The sequence below is a fragment of the Dreissena polymorpha genome, chromosome 2, assembly GCF_020536995.1.
Source record: "Dreissena polymorpha isolate Duluth1 chromosome 2, UMN_Dpol_1.0, whole genome shotgun sequence".
Classification (NCBI taxonomy): domain Eukaryota; kingdom Metazoa; phylum Mollusca; class Bivalvia; order Myida; family Dreissenidae; genus Dreissena; species Dreissena polymorpha.
Genome location: NC_068356.1, coordinates 27037703 through 27062606, shown reverse-complemented (window position 1 = coordinate 27062606; position 24904 = coordinate 27037703). Strand labels below are relative to the sequence as shown.

Sequence of the window (24904 nt, the reverse complement as noted above, 5' to 3'; positions counted from 1 at the left end):
GGGAAGAAAAAATAGAGGAAACAGTTTCACGAGACAGGAATGCTATACAGAAGGGGACACTAGGAGTAAGGTGGGAGCGGGCGAGACGAAACGATAGCAAACTGTTGCCAACAATAAGAATGCGGATAGACGAACACAATGAACATTTTAATTCTGACACAAATTCTGCAATAGAAATTATGTCAAATATTACACAGGTTGACAAAAAGCAAAGGCATGTTCTTCCTGAGTAATACGTATGTTTTAAAATCAAATTTGGAATGCAAACTGATAAAACTGAATCCACCAGACGTATTGGCTTGTCATTTTGTTGTTATTTAAATTTAAGGTAAACGGTATGTTTATTAAAAACAAAATACTGGTCATAGTAGAAACATATATATATATGTGTGTGTCTGTGTGTTTTATTTCATATTTAGAATTCGTATTGTTGCATTAGTTTATTACATAGTATACATATTGACAATCATTCGCCATGTGTTGGTGATAATGTCATGTTATAAATTATGTCGTTGTATTCAGTGTAACAAGTGTATGCTTATCTTTAGCGTTAATTATTTTGAAGAGAATATAAAAAGTAAATGAATAAATATTATATTATATGATTATATATGTACGATTCTGTGTTGTGGATGGATGCAGCTCTGAAGAATGTCAAGACGTATTTCGAATTAAGGAGTATTGTATTGTATACACAACCACATTGCATACATTGTTTACTGTCAATTACCACGGCCTAGAGTAATTATAAGCAGGCAGTTAATTATGTAAAGCAATCGTGTAAAACCCTAGTATTAGAAACCCTGGCTGCTTATGATTATCGAACTAGCTCGTGACAGCGGTATTTAAAATTGAAACCAACGAAAAAACATCGCAAAACTTTAATCAAGTTATAATTAAAAAAGAATCACAGATTCGATAATACAAATCACAGATGCGATATATTAATGAATAACGTAAATCCAAATTATTGTACAATTATTTTAAGAATGATTTCAAACACACAAACGAACTAAACGAAACCTAAAAATTAATCAAATTCGGATAACTTTAGAATCATTTTGAAAAGTAAAGTAAAGGTAAAACAACGAATAAAATAACGTAAAACGATAATGAAGTTACACAGACACACTGTAAACCATTATGATTTTTAATCAGTATTCACGGATTTATGTGAAGTCCTCACGTATCGAGAAAGGTTTGTTTTGCGTTTGTACGTTTTGAAACACTCATCACTACTGTAACACTTGTCATGCATGTGGGTATTGACGTGCTCTCTGAGGTCATTCTCACTCCTAACTGCCAACCCACACTGGTAACATTTCACCAATCCCTCTTTTTTGCACTTTTCTCTCTAGCCACGAGTAGGTACTTGTCCGCAAAGCTTCTGCCGCACTGTACACACACGTGACATTGGGGTCCTTTGTTCGTTGAAGCCTTCTAAGATTGTAGGCATCCTGAGAAAAAAACGAGAGCGCCGATGGCGTTAAAAGCATAGGTGCAAGATACAGGGAAGAATGGCGTCACGTGGTATAATGTATTTCGATATCGCCATCCGCGAATTTCTCAAATCAATAATTTCAAACAATTACCGACTATTTAAATAGATAACCTTTCCTTTTACATCAGTGTTTGAAACGCTTATGAAAAATAATTACCCAAGCCTTTCAAAATTTAAGCACGGACAGATCTGTATCGAACTATTCTTTTCACAAATGAAAATAGACGCTACCCTATTCGTCTGCGTCAAGAATTTGTCGTAAAACTTTTGGTAAGCGTTAGATGCAGACGTGCACAACAGATTGAGTTCTGAATACAGATTTCTGAATGCAGATTTTTATAGAAACTCCTCACAGCAGTTACTTCCCTTGCTTCGCCCGGTCAGTAACTTCTTGTATAAGGGAGGCCACTGCGTAGGAGTTTGAGATTTATAGTGCAGATAGAATTGTTTTACGAACGAAATTTGTTTTAGGTTATAAGAAGATTTTTTGACACAAAACGGTCTTAGAAAAATTCACTAAAAACGGTGTCAGCAATATTCTTGGAAGAAAACGTTAGAAAAACGATTCCAAAAAAAAAATTGTAAGAATGACCATATACTAAATTAAATAGATATTTCGTCTGATTTTTGATCAGGTAAGGCTTCATAATGGGTAACCGATCGATGTGGATTTTCGAAATGTGGTATATACCATAAGCATAGGTGCGTAAACGCACCTATGCTAACAACATATTTTATTCGCGTGACATTTCAATGCGTAAACACGCTATTTAAAAAATGTTAGTATCTGAGGACACGCGTTCGTTAGTTTTAAATTACAAACGATTTGACGATTATTGAGTTATTGCAAAATATATGATAACCTGAGCGATGAGATATATTGTATATTTGTGTTGTTTCAAGAAAATCCGTTCATCTGGTTAGCATAACTGTATAAAAATGTAACTATTTTTAAGGTATTTAATCTTACCTGAAATGCTTTCCCACAGCAGTTATAGTTTCCAGAGTTAGCGTGTCCCCTAATGTGGCGCAATAATCCAGCTCTGGTCTTCGACATTTTCCCGCATTCGGAGCATTGAGCCATACCTTAAAGCAAATATAATATCAAAAACAAGGGACAAAATTGTCACAAAACCAGGTTTTCATTGTGAAAAAAAATCTGATAAAGGGAGAAAACTCAAACTGAACTTTTGAAATGAACAAACAAAATTAACCCCCTTTGTAAGTTTTTTTTTTTTAATCTATTTTTAGTCGTGGCGACCTTGACATTGGAGATATTGACGTGATTCTTTCGTGCGACACACCGTCCCATGATGGTGAACAAATGTGCCAAATGATTTTAAAATCTGACAAATCTCACAATGAATGACATAGTTATGGCCAGGACAAGCTCATTTATGGCCATTTTTGACCTTTGAACTCAAAGTGTGACCTTGACCTTGGAGATATCGACGTAATTATTTCGCGCGACACACCGTCCAATGATGGTGAACAAATGTGCCAAATGATTTTAAAATCTGACAATGAACGACATAGTTATGGCCCGGACAAGCTTGTTCCGCCCGCCCGCCAGCCAGCCAGCCAGCCCGCCCGCATTCGCCAATCTAATAACCAGTTTTTTCCTTCGGAAAACCTGGTTAATAATATACGATACATTACTTCACCTGACAGTAGTGTTTGGCGCCAAAATAAAAATGGAATTTGATACAATAACAAAAAGTGTACACTTATTTAAGGTAAGCATGGACTTGTCATCGATTTAAGATGCTCCAGCGTAAGATTTTAATATTATAACGGGGATTGTACAGAATGCCTGTAAATCATAATTATGTATTAGTTCAACAAGCGGTGCAAGCGTAGTGTATAGCCATTATGTGTTTTACATGCTAGCGCATTTAAAAATCCCGTTTCAAATACATTGTTGACAAGCATTTTTTTAAACAACTAAATAGAACTTAAAAACTGAAAAACCGTATACCACACAGATCCGTTGAAAAACGTATACCACACAGATCATATAACTGTAAGAATAGTTTTCTTGAATTTTGTTTCGTAAATAAATAACAGAAACCTGAAAATGGATGCAAAATGATATAGTTTAAGCTCCGCCCATAAAATGTATTTCTTAATTTCACCAGAGGTGATGTTTTTGTGTAAAAAAAAAAAATGTCCCCACACTGATCCTACCCTTTTCTAACCGTTCAAACGCGCGGTTGCACTTTACTGAAAAAATACTTATTTGTTTTATAAAATCATGATACCTATAGAAAACTCTCATGAATGAGCGGGCTCTCCACTTTATCCCATTAAAAATGGTGACATATTAAAAAAGTTATTCTTAAAAATCTTACCTTCGTCGCGCTTTTGTTGATATTTTACTCCCCACACAGATCTTAAAAAGTCACGTGGTATAGGCACCGTGTTAACTCACAGTCGGTCGATAACAAAGCAATATTTCCAGTCCGTTTGTCAACCCGAATAAATCTTCGACATACTTTCAAAACTATTTTTTTAGTTTTTGCCCCTTAATCGATAGCTCGCGTCCTATTCCTTTAAAACAACGAAGCGTGTCAAATAATGCATGCATATGAACCACTTACCCCTAAAAACTAATTCCAAAAGTTAATATTTTCTTTGCAACAACTGTTTTAAGTCTAAATTTGATTTACTTGAAAACGAAAGTAGCCATCGCTCTTGAACCCGGCTTACCAGTGAATTACACTGACAGAAATATCCAATCAACAACAACAACGACGTTTTAATAAATGTAAATAAATGAAAAATACTTATCATTCTGATTGTATTTGAATTTGTTTTTAGGGGTAAGTGGTTGCATATGCATGCATTAATTATCACGCTTCGTTGTTTTAAAGGAATAGGACGCGAGCTATCGATTAACGGGCAAAAACTAAAAAATATTGATTGAAAGTCTGTCGAAGATTTATTCGGGTTGACAAACGGACTGGAAATATTGCTTTGTTATTTGGATTAAAGCTGTTTTTGACATTTTTGCGGCCCGCGAAGACAGGTCTCTGATAAATTCTAGTTAATGACCTTGTTATGATTCCAATATCAGAGGGTGGGGATTTTTTTTCATGGCTCTTTGTAAAAAAAATTCTCATTAAACATGATTTTATATATTTATTTGAATATATTGGGCTCCTAAAAAAATAAATAAATAATAAAACATACTATCCTGGGTACGTTACTTCCACCTATGGGCATGAGTAATTCGTTTTATTTCATCGGCGGCGACCTTGCTCTACGGTGGATTTTAAGATTATAATTCATGTACATGGTTTTCTGGGAGACAAAGAAACCCAGTTTCCACACAATTTAGTGACGTCATCGCGTCATCAAACATGGTTGCGCCAAGTACTCTAAAAGTACAGCTGTTCGGCCATTCGTTTGTGAGGCACCTTAAAGATTTCATCCGACATGCCACCACTCTACGTTTTAACTTGAATCTGCATTGACACCCTCTAGTGCAATACTCTGGATTCTCCTGGGCTTGCGTCGAAACACTACACGATCGTTAAACCGAGATTTCTGACTTTGAACCGGAAATTGTTGTGCTGATTATTGGCACTCACGACATTTATGGCTCGTCGTGCTCAATTCTTTCTGTGGCAAATAAAATTGAAGACCTGGTGAGAACACTTTTATTTGAATTGAATGTGCCTTATGTTATTGTATTGCAATGTTTACATCGCTGCACACCCCAAGTCTCTTCAAAATTCCCAGTTGACACGATATGGTTCAATAACAGAATGGACGGTCTAAATTTGCTACTTTCTGAACGTTTGAAATTGGTGTCAGACAGCCGAGCTTGCCTGTGGCGTTTTAAAGGATTTTGGTCAATTTCCTCCAAAGAAAGAAAGTTTGCAAAAGATGGATGCCACTTATCCAGCCAGGGACAACGCCAGCTGTACAGAAACATCAGAGCAGCAGTGGTCGCCGCCATGAAACGCATCCTCAGCAGCTGAGCTCAGAACTTAAGATATGTTCAATGTTTAACGAGCTACAGCTAGCTGCTCTCTTCGTGATTGAGTAACAGACTCATAAATGACTTCGTTGGCAGCATCATGCAACATACACACTAGTAATTTGCTAGCAAATCACACTATTTTCATGCTAATTATTATTATGCCCCCCTTCGAAGAAGAGGGGGTATATTGCTTTGCTCATTTCGGTCTTTCGGTCGGCCAGTCCACCAGATGGTTTCCGGATGATAACTCAAGAACGCTTAGGCCTAGGATAATGAAACTTCATAGGAACATTGATCACGACTCGCAGATGACCCCTATTGATTTTTAGGTCAAAGGTCAAGGTCACAGTTACTGGAAATAGGAAAATGGTTTCCAGATGATAACTCAAGAACGCTTACGCCTGGGATCATGAAATTTCATAGGGACATTGGTCATGACCGGCAGATGACCCCTATTGATATTCAGGTTACTAGGTCAAAGGTCAAGGTCGCAGTGACCTTAAGCAGTAAAATGGTTGACTGGAAATAGGAAAATGATTTCTGGATGATAACTCAAGAACGCTTACGCCTGGGATCATGAAACTTCATAGAGACATTGGTCATGACTGGTAGATGACCCCTATTGATTTTGAGATCACAAGGTCACAGGTCAAGGTCACAGTGACTGGAAATAGGAAAATGGTTTCCGGATGATAACTCAAGAACGCTTAGGCCTGGGATCATGAAACTTCATAGGGCCATTGGTCATGACTGGAAGATGACCCCTATTGGTTTTCAGGTCACTAGGTCAAAGGTCAAGGTCACAATGACATTAAGCAGTATAATAGTTGACTGGAAATAGGAAAATGGTTTCCGGATGATAACTCAAGAACGCTTACGCTGGGATCATGAAACTTCATTGGTACATCGGTCATGACTGGCAGATGACCCCTATTGATTTTCAGGTCACTAGGTCAAAGGTCAAGGTCACAATGACCTGAAGCAGTTGAATGGTTTCCGGATGATAACTCGAGAACGGTTAGGCCTGGGATCACGAAACTTCATAGGGACACTGGTCATGACCGGCAGGTAACCCCTATTGATTTTCAGGTCACTAGGTCAAAGGTCAAGGTCAACGTGACTCAACACAGTAAAATGGTTTCCGACCACCTCCACCTTTCCGACCACCACCACCACCACCTTTCCGACCACCACCACCACCTTTCCGACCACCACCACCACCTTTCCGACCACCACCATCACCACCTTTCCGACCACCACCACCATTCCGACCACCACCACCACCACCTTTCCGACCACCACCACATTTCCAACCACCACCACCACCTTTCCGACCACCACCACCACCGTTCAGTGACAAAAAACGTATTCACACAATGGCTGCCACTACAACTGTTAGCCCATATGGGGGGCATGCATGTTTTACAAACAGCCCTTGTTTAATCTAGTCGTGATTTATTTAAAATCCTCGTACACTATATTTTATTTATGCGTGATTTAGTTACCAACACCACGCTTATTATTATTTATAAAATAACGGCATGATTTAGTTACCAGCCTCATGCTTTATATTTATGCGTGATTTAGTTGCCAGCCTCACGCTTATTATTATTTATTAAATAAAGGCATGATTTAGTTACCAGCCTCATGCCTTATATTTATGCGTGGTTTAGTTAAGAGCCTCACGCTTTTTATTATTTATAATATAAAGGCATGATTTAGTTACCAGCCTCATGCCTTCTTTTTATGCGTGATTTAGTTGCCAGCGTCACGCTTATTTTTATTTATAAAATAAAGGCATGATTAAGTTACCAGCCTCATGCCATATATTTATGCGTGATTTAGTTGCCAGCCTCAAGCTTATTATTATTTATAAAATAAAGGCATGATTTAGTTTCCAGCCTCATGCCCTATATTTATAATATTTCTTATATTTTAGTGTGATTTAGTTACCAACCTCACTCTTTTTACATTGTATTATTTTATCAATACATGATTCTGTTGTCAGCCGCTTGCTCTATAATTATTGTGTGTGTTACACAAAAGTAAGGGAACTAACTGGAGCAGTCTTGTGAATTGAAATATCAGATTTATCTCCCTTGTTCACAATGCAGTAACCAGCCTCACGCTTGTTCTTTTATCTAGGCATGATTTACTTGCCATCCTTTTGCCATATCTTTATGCGTGATTAAGTTACTAGCCTCATGCATTCCTCATGAATCATCGGTCCGCCTTTAACCATTTATCTTTGCGGGACTATCAATCTCGCACTTCTTCTGTCTATTTTATCACGTCATCTAATTGGGGATAATCAATTTTCCTTTTGTACAAAATATCTCGTACAAACACGGAAAGTATTTTAATCCCCGTTCAGAATGTTTAATAATAACATGGTTATGTGGCTTTATACACGACAAATCCAGCAATCAACACTTGGAAAAGTATACATTATAGAATATATTTGAATTGGATATCTAATTTTATAATTACCTATCAATTGATTTTTCGATGAGGCCTGCAAAGAAAACTAAAAAACGATCGGCAACAAGAACAACAACATGCAGTTGTGTGAAAATACAACGGCCAAGAAATCACGCTCCACACCCACCAGTCCTCCTCCATCAATACCCACAGCAGTTCCATTACAAGAAACGGGGGCATTGACTGGTCCATCCAATGCTCATAATGGATCTGGGAATATCACAATCTAGCACATCCAGGATGTTGAGTTGAATCCTGGACCAGTGCCTCTCAATGAAGTTGTTCTACCGCATCAACAATCCCATCAACCGGTACCATTCAACTTCTCGGACGACTCTTCTTCAGAAGATGAGGTCGACCCACCAACAAGTCTCCAGGACATTCTCAACACACATATGATGGCAATACGCAGAAACAATCACCACATCAATACTTCCACAAATTAAAAAGTCATTGTGAAAGGAAAATATGTAGAACTCTCATCTCTCCTTCCGGTCAATTCTGCCTCTCAACCTACTAACTTCACTCTGCAATTGGACAAACATGCACATATTTCCATTCAACCATCATCTACACGCTCTACAAAAATCACCTCAATTGAAGTTTGGACGTCTGCGTTCATTCGCTACATATCCCTTAGGACACACAAGTACCCTTGAGAAACAACTCCTAAAATACATGGAGATAGTACGGGATCTGGCTACTCGCTGTCCAGGACCGGCTTTTCAACATTACGACAGTCAATTTCGTTTGTTTCGAGCTTCTGTTCCTTTGCCTTGGGACAGAATTCACACTGAATTCTGGTTAATGGCAAGCACACTAAGCACAAATACTCGAATACTCAGTCCTTTCGTCCCTCAAGACCCACCACTCAACGTAGATCATTCCCCTCAAACCGTCCAAAACGTTTCGTGGACAACGTATGTTGGAACTTCAACAAACCAGCCCACTGTCAACGCATCAACTGCCCCCACCCTCGTATCTGTGGTTTCTGCCGGGGACCCTACACTGCTTTCAACTGCTCATTCTCCAGCAAGGAGCAGGCCTCCCAGTCCCTCTCTGGCAAGAACAACCATTCCGGTTCCGACCCAAAGCCATCCAAGCAATTATAATTTGGTCACACCAGTTAATGTCAACCAGTTAATCCCATTTCTTTCATGATACATATGGTCACAATATATTGTAGATGGTTTCATGACAGGTTTCAAATTGGGTTTTTTAGGACCCCGGAAAGCTTGCACTTTACCAAATTTAAAATCTTGTACTGATTTACCTCAACTGGTATCTCAAAAAATACAAAATGAGCTTTCAGCTGGTCGTATAGAAAGCCCTTTCGATTTTCCGCCATTCCATAACCTCGATGTAAGCCCCATTGGTCTAGTTCCCAAACAAATCGCCGGGGCAATACCGCTTAATTCATCACCTGAGTTACCCTAAAGGTGATTCTATCAATGATTGCATTGACCCCACCCTTGCCACTGTAGTTTAATCATCATTTGATGAGGCAGTAGACCTTCTTTTAAACCTGGGCCCCGGTACACTTTTTAGCAAAACTGACATTGATTCAGCATTTCGTCTTATCCCCATTCACCCATCAGATTACCAGGTAGGTTACAAATTCCAGGAAATTTTTTATTTTGATAAATGTCTCCCAATGGGAGCATCCTCATCTTACGCTATTTTTTAACGGTTCAGCACTGCTCTCCACTACGCATCAGAAAAAAATACTGGATATTAAACACATGGTACATATTCTCGATGACTTTCTTTTCCTAGGTACCGATGACTCACAAATTTGTCAAACAAATTTACAAAAGTTACTTGATTTTTGCAGCCTCATTGGAGTTCCCATTAAGTCTGAAAAGACCGAAAATGCCACACCTATCATCACTTTCATGGGTTTAGAATTGGACTCACTTACAATGGAAGCACGTCTTCCACATGACAAACTCTTAAAACTTCTGGAACTAATGATGAAAACCTCCAAGTCCAGGAAGGTTACACTTAAAGAATTACAATCCCTCCTAGGTTTACTAAACTTTTGCTGCCAGGTGGTAACACCAGGTCGCAGTTTTCTACGTCGCCTTACAGACCTTACCAAAAGGGTCACAAATCCTAACCACCATATAACTTTGAACAAAGAAAGCAGGAATGATGATCTACATGCATGGCGGCTTTTTGCAGATCATTTTAATGGAAAAAACCTTCATAAGCGCCGTTGGTTAACCTCCGACACCCTACACCTTCATACCGATGCATCTGGCTCAATCAGTTTTGGGGCAGTATTTAAACACCACTGGTTTTATGGCACATAGTCAGATAATTGGTTACCTTATGGCATCACGTTTAAAGAACTGTTCCCAATTGTTTTGGCAATTGAGATCTGGGGCCACGAATTACAGGAAAAGTGTATTATTCTTCACACAGATAACGCTGCTGTAGTACATATTATTAACCGCCAGACCTGCAAAATACCTTACATTATGCACCTAGTACGTCGCCTAGTTTTGGCAAGCTAAAATTGAACATTCTACTCAATGCTGAGCATATTCCTGGTAAATGTAACATATTACCTGACCTACTCTCTGGTTCACAGATCGTGAAATTTCAAGCTTCAGCCCCACAAATGGACAAGGTTCCAACTGCGATTCCGGATCCTCTTCTACTGCCCAACTGAACTTGCAGGTTTACAATCTTTTGAACGCGTCTCTTGCCCCATCCACTAGGTCAAGTTACCAAAATGCACTGCAGCATTACACAATTTCCATATAACCCACTATCCTCAACAACCGCTATGGCCCACTACTACAGAACAACTAGCCCAGTTCATAGCAATATGTAATGCACGTCAGTTAAAGGCATCCACCATTACCTCGTATATTTCAGCCATTACCTATGTTCACAAACTTAATGGCTTTTCAAACCCCGCAGAGTCATTTGTCATCAAGAAATTACTGCACAGCATCCGTCGCCACAAAAACTTTGAAAGGCGTTATTCTTTCACACCAGACCATCTTCAGTTGCTAATGTCAAATCTTCGTGTCTTGGTTGCAGACAAGTACACCCAAGTTCACATGCGAACTATGTTTTTGTTTGCCTTCTATGGGCTGTTTAGATTAGGGGAACTAGCCACTTCCTCTATGGGTTTCATGAATGTCATTCAAAGGCAGAACTTATCCTTTACATTTAACGGCTCAATTGTTTTAGGAGTATCAGTCTTGACCAATGCCTATAAACATTCACAAGACCGCTGTGCAACAATCCCATTATCCCGTCAGGCATGCAAACAGTTGAGGACTGTATTACGTTATTTACGTATAGCCCCACAATACCCTGGTCCACTTTTCCATTTCGCTATAGGCGAGGCAATTTCAACTACATTCTTCCGAGCATTGTTACACAGATGTGCAGTTTCATCAAGCTACTGGATCCAAAACTTTTTACAGCTCACTTCGTATTGGGGGCGCAACTCACGCACATAGCAACCACATGTCCCCATCCCAAATTCAGCAACTGGGTCGATGGAAATCACAAGCATACCTTAAATACATACGCCCTCAATCTCTCCCCATATAGGTCCTATATTGAGCTTACACAGCAACTCTGGAAAACTGGGAGCTGACGGTTTAAGGCAGCAGCTCTCGTTCTCTTTTCCTCATTTCACAAACTCATATACGAGTTGACGGTTTAAGGCAGCAACTCCTAGTATTTACTTTACTTGTTACAGTTCACGCTCAAAGCTGACGGTTTAAAGCAGCAGCTTTTGGCTCTATATTTGACCCTATTTCTTCCCTCATACTGTATAACCATATGAGCTGACGGTGTAAGGCAGCAGCTCAAAGGACGCAATTTTTGTTTTTGTACTTTAGCAGATATGACATTTAAAGCTGCAACCAGAAGCTCTCTTACGTGTATATATGTAAAAATAGCAATCCGTGTTTGTGTTACTTTAGAAGGTACTGTTTATTTTTTATAGTCTTTGCTGGTGAATGCTATTTTACTCATAGTTAATATGCTAGTCATTGTCTGTTCTCAATGGGCGGTGGGTAACCATTGTTACCCTTCAGTGGGTAACCATTGTTTACCCTTGTGGCGTTTTTCTATCGCCCATTATGGCATAACTTGTATGTTTACATGTACTATTATGTTTTGTTTTATATGAATGTACATATTTTATACACTGTTTTTTATATGTATTACATTCATTGTTTTAGGTCATCCAGTCTTATATGCCCTCACTTTTATGGCATTTTTAATAAATGCCCTTTTTCAATCTTAATACGGTGTTGGTTGTTTACTTCATGCCATACTAGTTTCGATCGGATCTATATGACTGCATATCAGGAACAATACATAAAACCAAGTTTATGCACACATAAAGTTTTTTATGTCATTGTGATAATTTTTCTTGTTTTGTAGAAATTATCCTCAATACCTTTCTTTAAATACTACGTTAGTGCAGTGTAACCTTACACGCTTAGGCATCAGCCAATCATTGTTTAGATAAAAGTCATGTGATCTGTTAATGCTTGTGTGCAAGTTGCTCCGCAAAAGATTACGCTTCAAAAACCTCCATCTCCCCTACCTCCGCCGCATTTCATTTCAGGTTTTTTCACCCAGTGTTCTCATTTGATTCGTGCCATGTATGTTTACAGGCGTTTTTCTATCGCCCATTATGGCATTCTGTACATAACTTGTATGTTTACATGTACTATTATGTTGTGTTTTACATGAATGTTCATATTTTATACACTGTTATTTATATGTATTACATTCATTGTTTTAGAGCATCCAGTCCTATATGCCCTCACTTTTATGGCATTTTTAATAAATGCCCTTTTTTAATCTTAATACGGTGTTGGTTGTTTATTTCATGCCATACTAGTTTCGATTGAATCTACATGACTTCATATCAGGAAAAATACATAAAAAACAGATGTGAAGCAGGAGAAGTACATTGACTAGGAACCATAACTCTGTCTACCTTCGTTTTTTAATTATCTTCCTTTTTTAATTTCAAAGTAAATTTTTGTCCGGAGCATAACTCTAAATCTACTAATGGGATTTACTCAAAACTAGAAATATAAACAGATGGCAACTAGGAGAAGTGCAGTGAACATGAACCGTAACTCTTTCGGTCGTAGTTTTTGAATCATCTCCCTTTATTTATTTATTCATTTTTTTAAATATTTATAATATATTTTATTTATTTATAATTTTAATTTATATTTGATTTAATTTTTATACTAAATATTTTAGCTTTTCAATTGTTAATATCTCCCTTTATCTAATTTTACAATACTATTTTAATTTGAACACTGAAGTATTCAATGTAAAATGAATATAGGAGTTTAAAAAAATACAGTGATCAAGAACAGTAAATGTTTATAGTTTTTTTAATTACCTCCCTTTCTTTTAATTCTATAAATTGTAGTCTCTACAGCATAACTCCAACACTATATAACTAAATGATCCTTGAAATATAAATAGAAGACACAGTTGCCATGTTTTACAAATATTATTCTACTCTCTTTAACAAATGTTTTCATACAAGCAAACACATTTCGGCGAGGATATGGCACTACTGTGACAAGCTCTTGTTTGAACTACTCTTTGGAAAAAAAAAAGATTCATATATAATATGAGTCTTGCTCTGCGAAAACAGGGTTCAATGCATGTGCGTTAATTATCGTCCCTGATCTAATCAACGACGACAATTTCTGCCTAAACAAGATTTTCGCTTATAAAGACTTCCTTTAAACGGAAAATTCCATTAACACGGACAGTGTCGTCCCTGATTAGCCTGTGCCGACTGCATAGGCTAATCTGGTACGACACGCAGCGCAAAGGTATAAATCCCTGTTTTCCCAGAGCGAAGCTCAATTATTTTACAGAATCAGCTTGTTTAATAAAAGTCGTGATATCATTTTGGTATTCGGAAACACAACGACATTCGTTCGTACCAGTGTTTTATTGACTAGAAGCAACCTCAAAGTCAATGACTTCAACATGAAAACATTTGCATGAAACATGAAATACGCCATCGGACACTACACACATGCGAATAATAAACCATGACTAAACATAAAATACAGGGGGTGGGATAACACACTGAAACTGATTAAAAGACCCGCGTTCTATTCTAGTTCTGACATGACAGTTATACTGAACATTTACCATGCTGTAAAATATCAATTAAATGCATCTTTTGACGATTTAAAAATCTGAAAATTATAAAGCGTTTCGCACGCGAAACGATTTAATAATTTGTAGAGTTCTGTTGTTATCTTTATATTGTGTGACATTACGAGAATTGCGTATATAAAGTATAAATTACGAATATCATTGTATGAGCACGGATGACCGAGTGGTTTAGGTGCTAGACTTTTACTCCAAGGGTCGGTGGTTCGAGTCCAGTTGATGATTACTTTTTTTCTTTCTTTAATTTTATTCGAGTTTTTTTACTGGGGCTGTATAGTGGCAATGTTTATATTTATCAATTTTAAGAATGTAATGACCAACTCCAATTCATGCCAAAATATGTGAAAAGGTCCCTTATGTCAGTAAATACCAATTTTATTTGAGAAAAAAGTAGTCCATAGGAGCCTACAGAATGGTCACAAAGATTATATAACATTTTACTTGGTATTACGCAGTTTGGTGTTCAACCACGTTAACCAAACAATGTACACATGATTAATTTTAATTTTTAACGTTGGTTTTACTGCGGAACATTTAAAGTCATTGGATTGAATTTCTTAGCATTTCATTGGATATTAAGAAAGGTAACTAAATGTCAAAACCTGGGTTAGACAGCTGCGTAGAAAGTGTCAGAGTGAAGCACCATTTTTTAAAACACATGCAACAGAATGTAAAAGTTTTCACGATGCATTAAGCAACGTGTACATGTTGGTTGTCTCTAGTTGTGTGATAATGTTTGTCCTCATTAAACGCTAGTGTAAATTGAATGTAGTTCGTTGTGCTTTTGAACGATTGGTAATGGTTTAATATTCCGCCCCCTTTATCCAATGAAAGTACTGAACGTACTGGTGGAGCGATTTTGCTCAAATTTTGTGGTCGTAAAAACACTATACACCGTGATGCCAACCAATCACCTTTGTTGAATAAAACAGATCGAATTAAGGAAGGGTGACAGGCTGTCAACATAATATATCATTTAGCTATTGGGGTTAAAAGTAAATGCTGCTTTTTAAAACAAGTCATTGTCGTACGTGCCAATTCATAACTGCGAAACGTTGACAGAAAAGATTTTTAATAAAATAAATCCCTTTAATTCTCACGAAAATGAATACAATTAAGTTCAAATTCCAATAAAATCAGGAAAGACCAATATTGTTTGGACAACCCCTGAAATGCAAAACACTAACGTAGACAACAGATGAAGTCTATAAAGCATTTTATAGTTTGGTTATTGCAAACCAACATATGAAACACTGGGATTGTACATATAATTTGATCGGAGTAAAAATAGCTGCTTGGAAGATCAAGCCGGCATAAAAATACATGTAGTTAAAAATACACAGGCTTCTACGAGATATTAAGCTATCAACTCTGCCCATCTCTGAAGTTCTAAAAATATGTCCTTTAAAACGGAATTTAGTTAGTCACAGCTAGATAGATCACTTTAATATACAGGGGTTTTCCTGGCCACTTTGGGAAAAGGAGTCTGGTCAAATAGGATTTTTTTTCCGACAAAGTGGACAGACAAAGAGGACCGAATTGGGATTTTAATCAACAAATATTGGCACATCAAACCTGTATTTTGAATAAACAGCATTAGTTTTAACTTGAATTAACATTCTGTTTACACAAAATCATTATTATGTTTAACACATTATTTGTTTATTATAATTAATGAAAATAACTATTAACTCGCCTGTTTATTTCTCCATTTACGTTAAAAAAACTGCATAGCAGTTTAATATCCAAGTTTGAACCAATATTTCGTCGCTGTATACACCTTCCATGAGGACTGCGTGTAACTCGGGTGCTAATGCCACAGTGAAAAGACGTTGCCATGGATGGAACGCGCGCTGTAAGCTGTTTGTGCGCATTAATACTAATACCATGCGATCGGAGCTATTTTGTTTGCGAATGCAGACTCTGGATGCAAAGTGGTTAATTACAGTAACGGACTTTATTCTTCGGTATACGTATAGTATGTTACCTATGGGGCGAATTGCAGAAGGCAATCGCCCCAAAAATCATGTATCGCTAATGCATTATCTCTATAACCTAATCGTGTAGTGAAACGTTTCCAATCATTATAATTATGATCAATTCCCCTGCAAGCGGGGCAACTCACGATCCCCGCATTGACAGTTTGTGCCTCAGACATAAGCTTAAGATAGGCCACGCTCTGGGAAAACCGGACTTAATGTATATTCGTAAAGTGTCGTCCCAGATTAGCCTGTTCAGACTGTGGTTCGTGTAGAACGGATTTGGGTTCAGGACACACTTCCTTTCAACGAACAATTCCATAAAAGCGGAAAGTGTCGTCTCTCATAAGCCTGTGTCACCATATGTATACCATTATTTCGGACATTCTGTTCACGTGAAAACAAACTCAGAAAGATTGCACTACACATGACTTAGACTTGAGGAGACTCCGCAGAGGCGGAGGCATCATTCAAAGACGAAGACGTTTGAGCAAAAATGTTTGTTGATGCATGCAAACTATGCAACAGCAAATTATATATTTAAAAATGTTTTATTTATTAAAATCGTTCAATAGTTTTGTATATATAACGGAAGAGGTAGTATACATAAGAATACGAAGAATTGAAAATATAAGGACAATGCAATGTTTTATAACCGGAAAACGTTTACGGTACTTTTCCTTAAGAACACAAAATAAAGCTATATAAGGGACAAAGGGTCCACGTTTTTGAAACATAAGTTGTTGTTTTTGTTCAAAACAAATGCCCAAATCCTACTCAAGATTTACTCATTAGCTTAAAAGTATCATGGACGACAGTTTAGCAAACAGTCTTCATATATATATATATAAAAGTAAATTTAAATAAAAAATAAGTCTGCTTTCCAAACACAAATAATGGAATACAACTAAAAACTGAATATGTGTTCATTAAAATCACATGTGGATAATCTTAGATATGCTAATATTTAATTGCCGCGTGTATGTGTTATACATACCAAGTGTATCGTCGTCGTCCGTTTAATAGCTACAGTATGGCACGCATGTAGCACTAAAGATATATTTTGAAATGTGAATCAATACAAAGCCTGAAATATTTACATAAACACCAATTAACGATTAAGACAAGTGAAAACAAATCGAGCAGATATCTTACCTTGCTCTTTTTGTCTAAAACGCATATACAAATAAAATAGTATGCATTTAATAAAATATACAACCGGTTCTACTTGATTCTTACTTTAGCACATACATAAATAATAAATTACGGTAGGACAAATAAATCTAAGTTTATTATATAAGTTTAAAATAAGCCTTTTACTGCAGTGAGTTATGTTATCTTTAGCTTGAATCAATACCATACGTTACATATTTTCACGCATTATTGTATTATTTACAAAAGTAGCTTCATTGCATTTTTGTTGGCTTAAGATTTAACTTAGCAAATGGGAATTATTCTCTGGCAAGGCAAAATACTGTCTTTTATCACAAAATATCAGATAAATATTATCAGTGGTAAAATCAGTTGCACAAGAAATTGAGAATATATGGTTGGTGACTTATGATTACATGTGATATCTGACAAAGCTGATATGGCGTAGGCCAAAGCGAGGCTTGCCGAGCCTTTCTTTCGCTATATCTGACGAGTCTGATATTATATGATACCAAAAGTCACCAACAATTTATTTTATTTATTATGCTTTTTTTAAAGGGTAAAGAACTAGACCCTTAAAAAGAAAAATTAAACAAACCGCAAATATTCAGCGGTTTACAGTACAACACAATATGCAAATGAGACAGTCTAATGACGTTAACATGGAAAGGATGTGTATTGAACATTTCACACACAAAAAGTTCTAAAAAACATCATGAATAATATCATTTTAACACACATTTGATCAATAAGCAAAAAACTGAAGCGAGAAAGTGTTACTTGTCGTGAGATTAAGCATAAGAAAAATGAAATCAAATAAAAATGAATAAAGTTTGTGGTGGGTGTATGTGTGTGAAATGTAAACACATAACAAAAACATAAAATATGCAATCATACGGATTCTTCATTATAAAAAACAGTGGAATTCTAACAAGTGCGTCTTTGATCAACTTTTTACAACAAGAAGTGACACATTCAACATTGAAGTTTTGATGATTACTCTTGAGAAATCTGGGATAATAAATTGGGTGAGGAGAGCATACCTTCATGAGTGGAATTTTGAATGTTAGAATTTTACATAATTAAATTTTAGGCGACAAACACGAAATTGAATTAAAATTTATGTTATTTTATAACAGCATTATTGCCTTGTGTAGTAATGACAAAATCGCTCTGATGCATGACGTTACTATGACATAAATTATTGCGATAGTTGTAGCAATATAATGGCTAAAATACTACCCAACTGTTTCAACACACAATGACGCCATAATATACGTTAGGATTGTTGTTATTATGCAACTCGAGCCCTTTATTTATATAAAAAAACACCTTATACTTAATTTCTCTGTCATACCACTCTTATACAGACACAACAACACTATACAGCATTAATGTTTCTCAACCAAGCCTATTGTCAATGTAACATTTGACACAGTCTCAGCCTCAGTCTTAGCAACCAGGTCTTTGGTGACCGTGATTTTTTCCGCTTCCTCGTTGAGATGGTCGTACAACGGAAACTCACAACAAAACAGACACTTGAGGGCCTTGGGCAGGCACCCATAGCAGGCTGGAGGCAGGGGTATTAACACGCTGGTGCGGGACTTTTAAACCAGGTACTGCTCATTCCTATAAAAGATTAAGGTTAAAGCGGGTATATACGATTTTTATATGTGCTGAATTGTAAAATATTGATACAAATATGTTATAATAACACACAATATGCAAGAAAAATGATACATTTAAGACGAATTTCATAAAATACAGCAAATACAAATTAGGGCCCTGAGCCGATTGTGACGAAGATAATTCGTAATTATTTTCCTACAATAACCGATGCATTCGTCTTTTTAGTAAGTGTTTGTGTGTCGTATGAATCGATATCGCTGCAGGAATTTCAAATGAACCGTTAAACTAAATTTAGATTCACATCGTACATGCATTATATACATGCTGGCGAATTCGGCTGTACAGCCTTTTTCGATTTCAGAATTAAATATCTGGCTTATTTAGCATTATTCGACACATGTTCTTCTTAACTTTTATTTTAGTTCATATTGAAATATATGTATAATAAATTTTTACACATTTTATATTAATAAATAAATATTTGACAAGATCGTATATACCCGCTTTAAGTAATTGAAAGTTCTGTATCTTTTCTTCATTAAAAGTTTGTTTACTTCTCTAAGATATGGCAACGATATGGTAGCAAATTAGATTAAAACGTAAGATACCTAGATGATGAATTTACAAAATAAAAGGTTATCGTTATCAACACAAATGTTTACTTTTGCGTTATTTTATCTTTAAAGTTAATATTATTTACATATTATATACCAGTGTATTTAAATTATATTAAAATTCAATTAAAATCAATCAATTAGTAAAGATGACATCATTCAATAACCCATAAACTTGATAATTTCTCCTTTTATTTTGTTTCGACCTAGGCCTTTAAACCTTTCATTTTAAGAATCGCTTATTTTTGGAAGAATGAAACATTATTAATTTTTAAACACGAGCACCGCATAGCGGGTGCAAACGCTCGGCTGTGGGTGCTTGGATTTTGTTTTCTGACCTTTGACCTTGAAGGTCATCATTGACCTTGACCTTTTCACCACTCAAAATGTGCAGGTCGATGAGATACACATGAAAAAAAGAAAAGAGTTTTTGACCTTTGACCTTGAAGGATGACCTCGACCTTGACCTTTCACCACTCAAAATGTGCAGCTCCGTGAGATACACATGCATGCCAAATATCAAATTGTTATTTTCAATATTGCAAAAGTTATGGCCAATGTTAAAGTTTTCGGACGACGACGACTACGACGACGACGCGGAAAGACGAGAGGGCTTTGACAATACCTCGGGTTTTCTTCGAAAACAGCCGAGCTAAAAATGATGTTGAATACCAGTTTGGATATTATTTACTCTCAAAACTGCGAAAGAAAGATTATATATGGTTTTAGTGATAAAGATAATCTCTGATTCATCCAAACAAAGTAGCATCAATAGAGATTTTTTAAAGATAATATAAAAACTTTAGGTATACGCTCAAGAATTCACATCAATACATTCACTCAGTGGGGCTGATTTCTTCCTTGGGTAAGAAAGTACGAAAAGACAAAGTGGAATTAGATGTTTTTTATTTTTAGGGTCTTATTTAAGAAATGTTCCAGATTTGTTTGGAAGAAAAACTAAAAAAAAAATATATAGGCAAAAGATAATTTTTTTGGGGAACTACTCAAAATTGGAGGTAATAAAGGATACATAAAAAATAAAATAGTAATAACAAGATGTGTTTGTGAAACACTATGCCCCCCAGTAGGTACCCTGGCTTACTCATGATAAATGACATTGGAAATGACGTTTTGCATATTTAAAATAACAGATTTTGACCATTGTAATTGACCTTTGACCTTTCATGATGACCTTGACCTTAACATCGTACCCCTTAAAATGTTCAGCTCCATGAGTTACACATACATACCAAATATGTAGTTGCTATCTGCAATAGTTCAAATTTTTTGGCTTATGTTAAAATATTTGACCTTAGACCTTAAAGGATGACCTTGACCAGCCACAAATGAAAATGTTGGGGTCCATGATGTACACATGCATGCCAAATATAAAATTGCTACCTTAAAGGGACTAAAGGTATATAACATTACTTGATAATTTTTATTTTTTTATTTTTACTTTATTTTTGTATTTATTTATTTTTACTGGGTATGTCTACCAGGTAGCTACCAGTTAACTTTAAATAATGCAAGTAGATTGATCATCATCGCCACCTGGTAAACCCAGGAATGCAAATTGTACATGCATAGTGAATTGTATAAATTTTTTATATAAAATGATCAAACTACTTGCGTTATTTATAGTGTGTATATCGTTATGTCACCTATTTTCGCGATGTACTTTCAATTTCATATCGCAAAATTTTATTACCGAATATACTAAAAATATGAACTTTTTCAAGTAATGTAATATACCAGTCGTGATATTTTAATCAATATAAACTCATAATTGTAAAAAAAATACAGTATTTTAGAACTTTTCTTTTTTCCTAATTCGTGGTTTAGAGTCCCTTTAAACGGTTGAAAAGTTTTGGCCAATGTTGAAGTATTTGAGTTTGTAGAAGAACTTGACCTTTGACCTAGATGGGTTACCTGGAAGTTACCAATTCACTATTTCAAAAATTCAGCTGTATGAGAAACATATGCATATCAGACATGAAGTATGTGAAAGAATTTGTTAAGAAGTTATAGTGTATATTGAAGAGTGATTTTGACCCATATATTTGACCTTTGACCTTGAAGGATGACCTTGACCTTTCACTACAAAAATGTTCAGGTCCATGAGATACACATACATGCCAAATATCAAGCTGCTATCTTTAATATTGCAAAAGTTATGGACAATGTTAAAGTTTGACGCAAACAATCTGACAAACCAACAAACAAACCAACAGACAGGGCAAAAACAAAATGTCCCCGAGTATAGACTGGGGGACATAAAAATGGTAGAAAATGAAAAGGATAAAAATAAGTAAAGGATAACACATGGGCTTAAACAAAGAAATTAACTTAATTTCTGAATCGCTCGTCTGCTTTCTTTTCGAGGAGTGGTATACCGCTGAGGAAGAGAAGTATGACAGATATGAAGATAGGGGAAAGAACCACAGCCCACTCGCCGTACGACAGCACGCTGGTGCTTATGATGAAGATACCGATCCATAGCAGGATCTCGCCGAAGTAGTTTGGGTGTCGGGACACCTTCCACAGACCTGAACACAAGAAAATCATTTATGTTGGTCGTAATGAAATTTTTGGTTATTTAAACGATGGCTTTTTCGTGATCATTTAAATTCAAGGACTTCTTATTTTGGAGAAAAAAAACACCATTGAATTTGCGTCGGTCATTTTTCAATTTGCTTGTTTTTAAAGCATGGATCTGGAAAGCGACAAAAATTAATGTTCCTCAAATAATTATTATTTTCCAGCATATGGGTCATGACAGTTTAGTGGATATTATATATTGCATTATTATATATTAAACAAAAGAACACCTTTGATAATTTTCCATGTGTGTGTACTTTTTTACACAAAGACTTGTGTGTCAGTTTGTGTTTGAGCCATTTATACAAATGTCCGCTCTTATGCGGGTTCTTTCTAAAACGAATATAAACGTTGGATATCAAGAGGGCTGATGGTCGCACCATACCTGTGTCACACCATTTCCCTTTGTTTGCTGGGTCGTTCCTGAACATGAACTTAGACTGGTCAGATATCGCCTCACACAGAAGTCCAAGGATAAACAGAACTAGTCCAACTATGTCCTGTAGTGTCCAGTTGTCGCGGACCACGGCATTGAGTCCCGCATTGACTATGATCACTTGTAGGCTGACTGTGAACACCCAGAAGGCCTTAACAAAACAAATCAAATAACTAATAATGACAAAGCTGATTGTTAAAAATGTATGCATTCACAGGTGCAAAAAACAACTGTAATTGTTTTCCGTTGATTCTGTAAAATAATTTATGTTCGTCTGCATGAAATTTCTTGGTTTAAAACAAATTGATAAGTAAATCCCCATTCTTCAACTTTTCTTGTCCAAACCAAAAAGAAAATGATAACAGTTCTGATTTAATAAGATAAATTTGGTTTGGATCATGGAATATAACATGAACAATTTGAAAACGGATTTCATATATATTACCTTTATATTACCCTCACAGTCTGTTAAGGTTTTATGTTGTTTGCTGCTCGTCTGTACTTTAGAGTTGGAAAAGAAGGCTTTAAAACTTGAATCTAGTTGAAAAAAATCTAACATTTAATTTGATTTGCTAAGGGACTACAAATGTGTCAAAGTGCGTATCTAAGCAGTAAAATTAAACTGAAACAAACCTGAAAGGTCCAAAATCCAGCAAATGCCAGACAGCTGTCCCGTTTGTCATCAAATCTCTTGTCCTCCCCAATCTTGATAATCCTGTAGAGCAGGTAACCGGAGAGCCGTACTCCCCACACGATTATACATATGGTCACCATTATCTGTCTTGCAGCCCATGTCTGTTAGGTGATAGTTTAGTGAATTATACAGGTTTCAAAGAAGATATTTAAAGGGACTTGTTTACAGTTTATGAAAATGAGAATTTTTCAACTTTTTGTCACAGATTCAAGAAACAATTAATGAACAATGTACATCATTGTGCGAAATGACACTAAATGACGCAGAATTATACTGAAAATACACTTTCGTGTACGAAAATTCATTGTTTGAAATTGATTCTAAGTATAAAATAAATGGCAACCCCTGTAAAGACGGATGGTCAGGTCCGCACATAATGTAGTCGTCAAGACTTAACGACAATCCGAACATAAACTCTAAATTACACACACATACACATGTGAAGACGTATGGCTGAGTGGTTTCGGCGCTTGGCTTTACTCCATGGGTAAGTGATTCGAGCCCTGATGTGTTTAACGTTTTTTTCCCATTTTTTCTTTCTTTTTTTACCATTGTTCTTGTCTTTATATGTGAGCTCTTTAGTTCTGACGCTTATATTTATCAATTTGAAGTATTTACTGACAAACTTCAAAACATGCCAAAATCTGTGAACAAGTCCCTTTAAAGTGTTCACTCCATGTATATACATATCAGGAAAACAAGATATCCTTAGGACTGGGCGTGATTTGAAAAACTTGGAAGAGGATCCCCATACGATGTTTACTACTGCATTATGTAATAATATTTATAATTCGTCCATTACATTTAAATTTCAATATTACATTTTCCTTTTAAAAAAATCCACTATATAGCACTGAAATAAGAAATAGAGCCTTGCTCTGGCAAAACCTGGCAGCACAGGCTAATCAGGGAGGACACTTTCTGTTTATATGGATTTTTTTTATCAAACTTAATCTCTTCTAAACGAAAATCCAGTTTATATGGAAAGTGTCTTCCCCTGAAAAGCCTGTGCAGACTGCAAAGACATAAATGGGAAAACTCTTTATGAACACTCATTAAGCCCCATTTTCCCATAGCAAGGCTCAATTGGTCTGTACATTTACCTGAGCCATGAGAAAGGTCAACAATGCCAGCACCACAAAGTTGGTTCCTCCTGCGAAATCTGTGACCTTATCAAACTTGCATGAACACGCCACAAGGAAGAACGAGAACTGCATCGCGGCTGTGACGATGGCGCACAGAGCCAAGTTTCGTTCGTCTAATACCCATACCATGTTGATTGATTAGGCAGTATATCTAGCAGCAATATGATCTGAAAAAATGCACATTAAAATTATAACTTAATGATATTACCTTTAATTAGTTTAAACCTATTTTATTTTAGATTGATTGCATCAAAAGCCTGAGGCTTTTGAAACGCTCTCGAGGCGGTTTCCTGGTCCTAGAATGTGAGCTTGGTGTCTTTGGAGGGAGATCTAAAGAACGCTCCCGGAGAGGGGATCGAACCCGTTACATCTCATATGCCAGCCAGACAACCTGATATCAAATACCCCATGGCAACCTCTTGATTACTTTTACTTGCCGGCCCTGTGGCCTAGTGTCTGCCTAATCCTAGATATTAGACATTA

General features: G+C 36.4%; 1 long non-coding RNA gene and 1 pseudogene across 1 annotated transcript; both read right to left on the bottom strand.

Moving 5' to 3' along the window:
* Nucleotides 1-438: 438 nt before the first annotated feature.
* On the bottom strand, nt 439-3927 carry LOC127866337 (uncharacterized). The gene is made up of 3 exons (XR_008042957.1): nt 3853-3927; nt 2472-2587; nt 439-1457 (listed from the first exon to the last, which is right to left on the bottom strand). It is a non-coding gene; the product is annotated as an uncharacterized LOC127866337 (long non-coding RNA).
* A 14766-nt stretch (nt 3928-18693) lies between these two features.
* Nucleotides 18694-24556, bottom strand: LOC127869618 (uncharacterized; annotated as a pseudogene).
* Between the last annotated feature and the right edge of the window lie 348 nt (nt 24557-24904).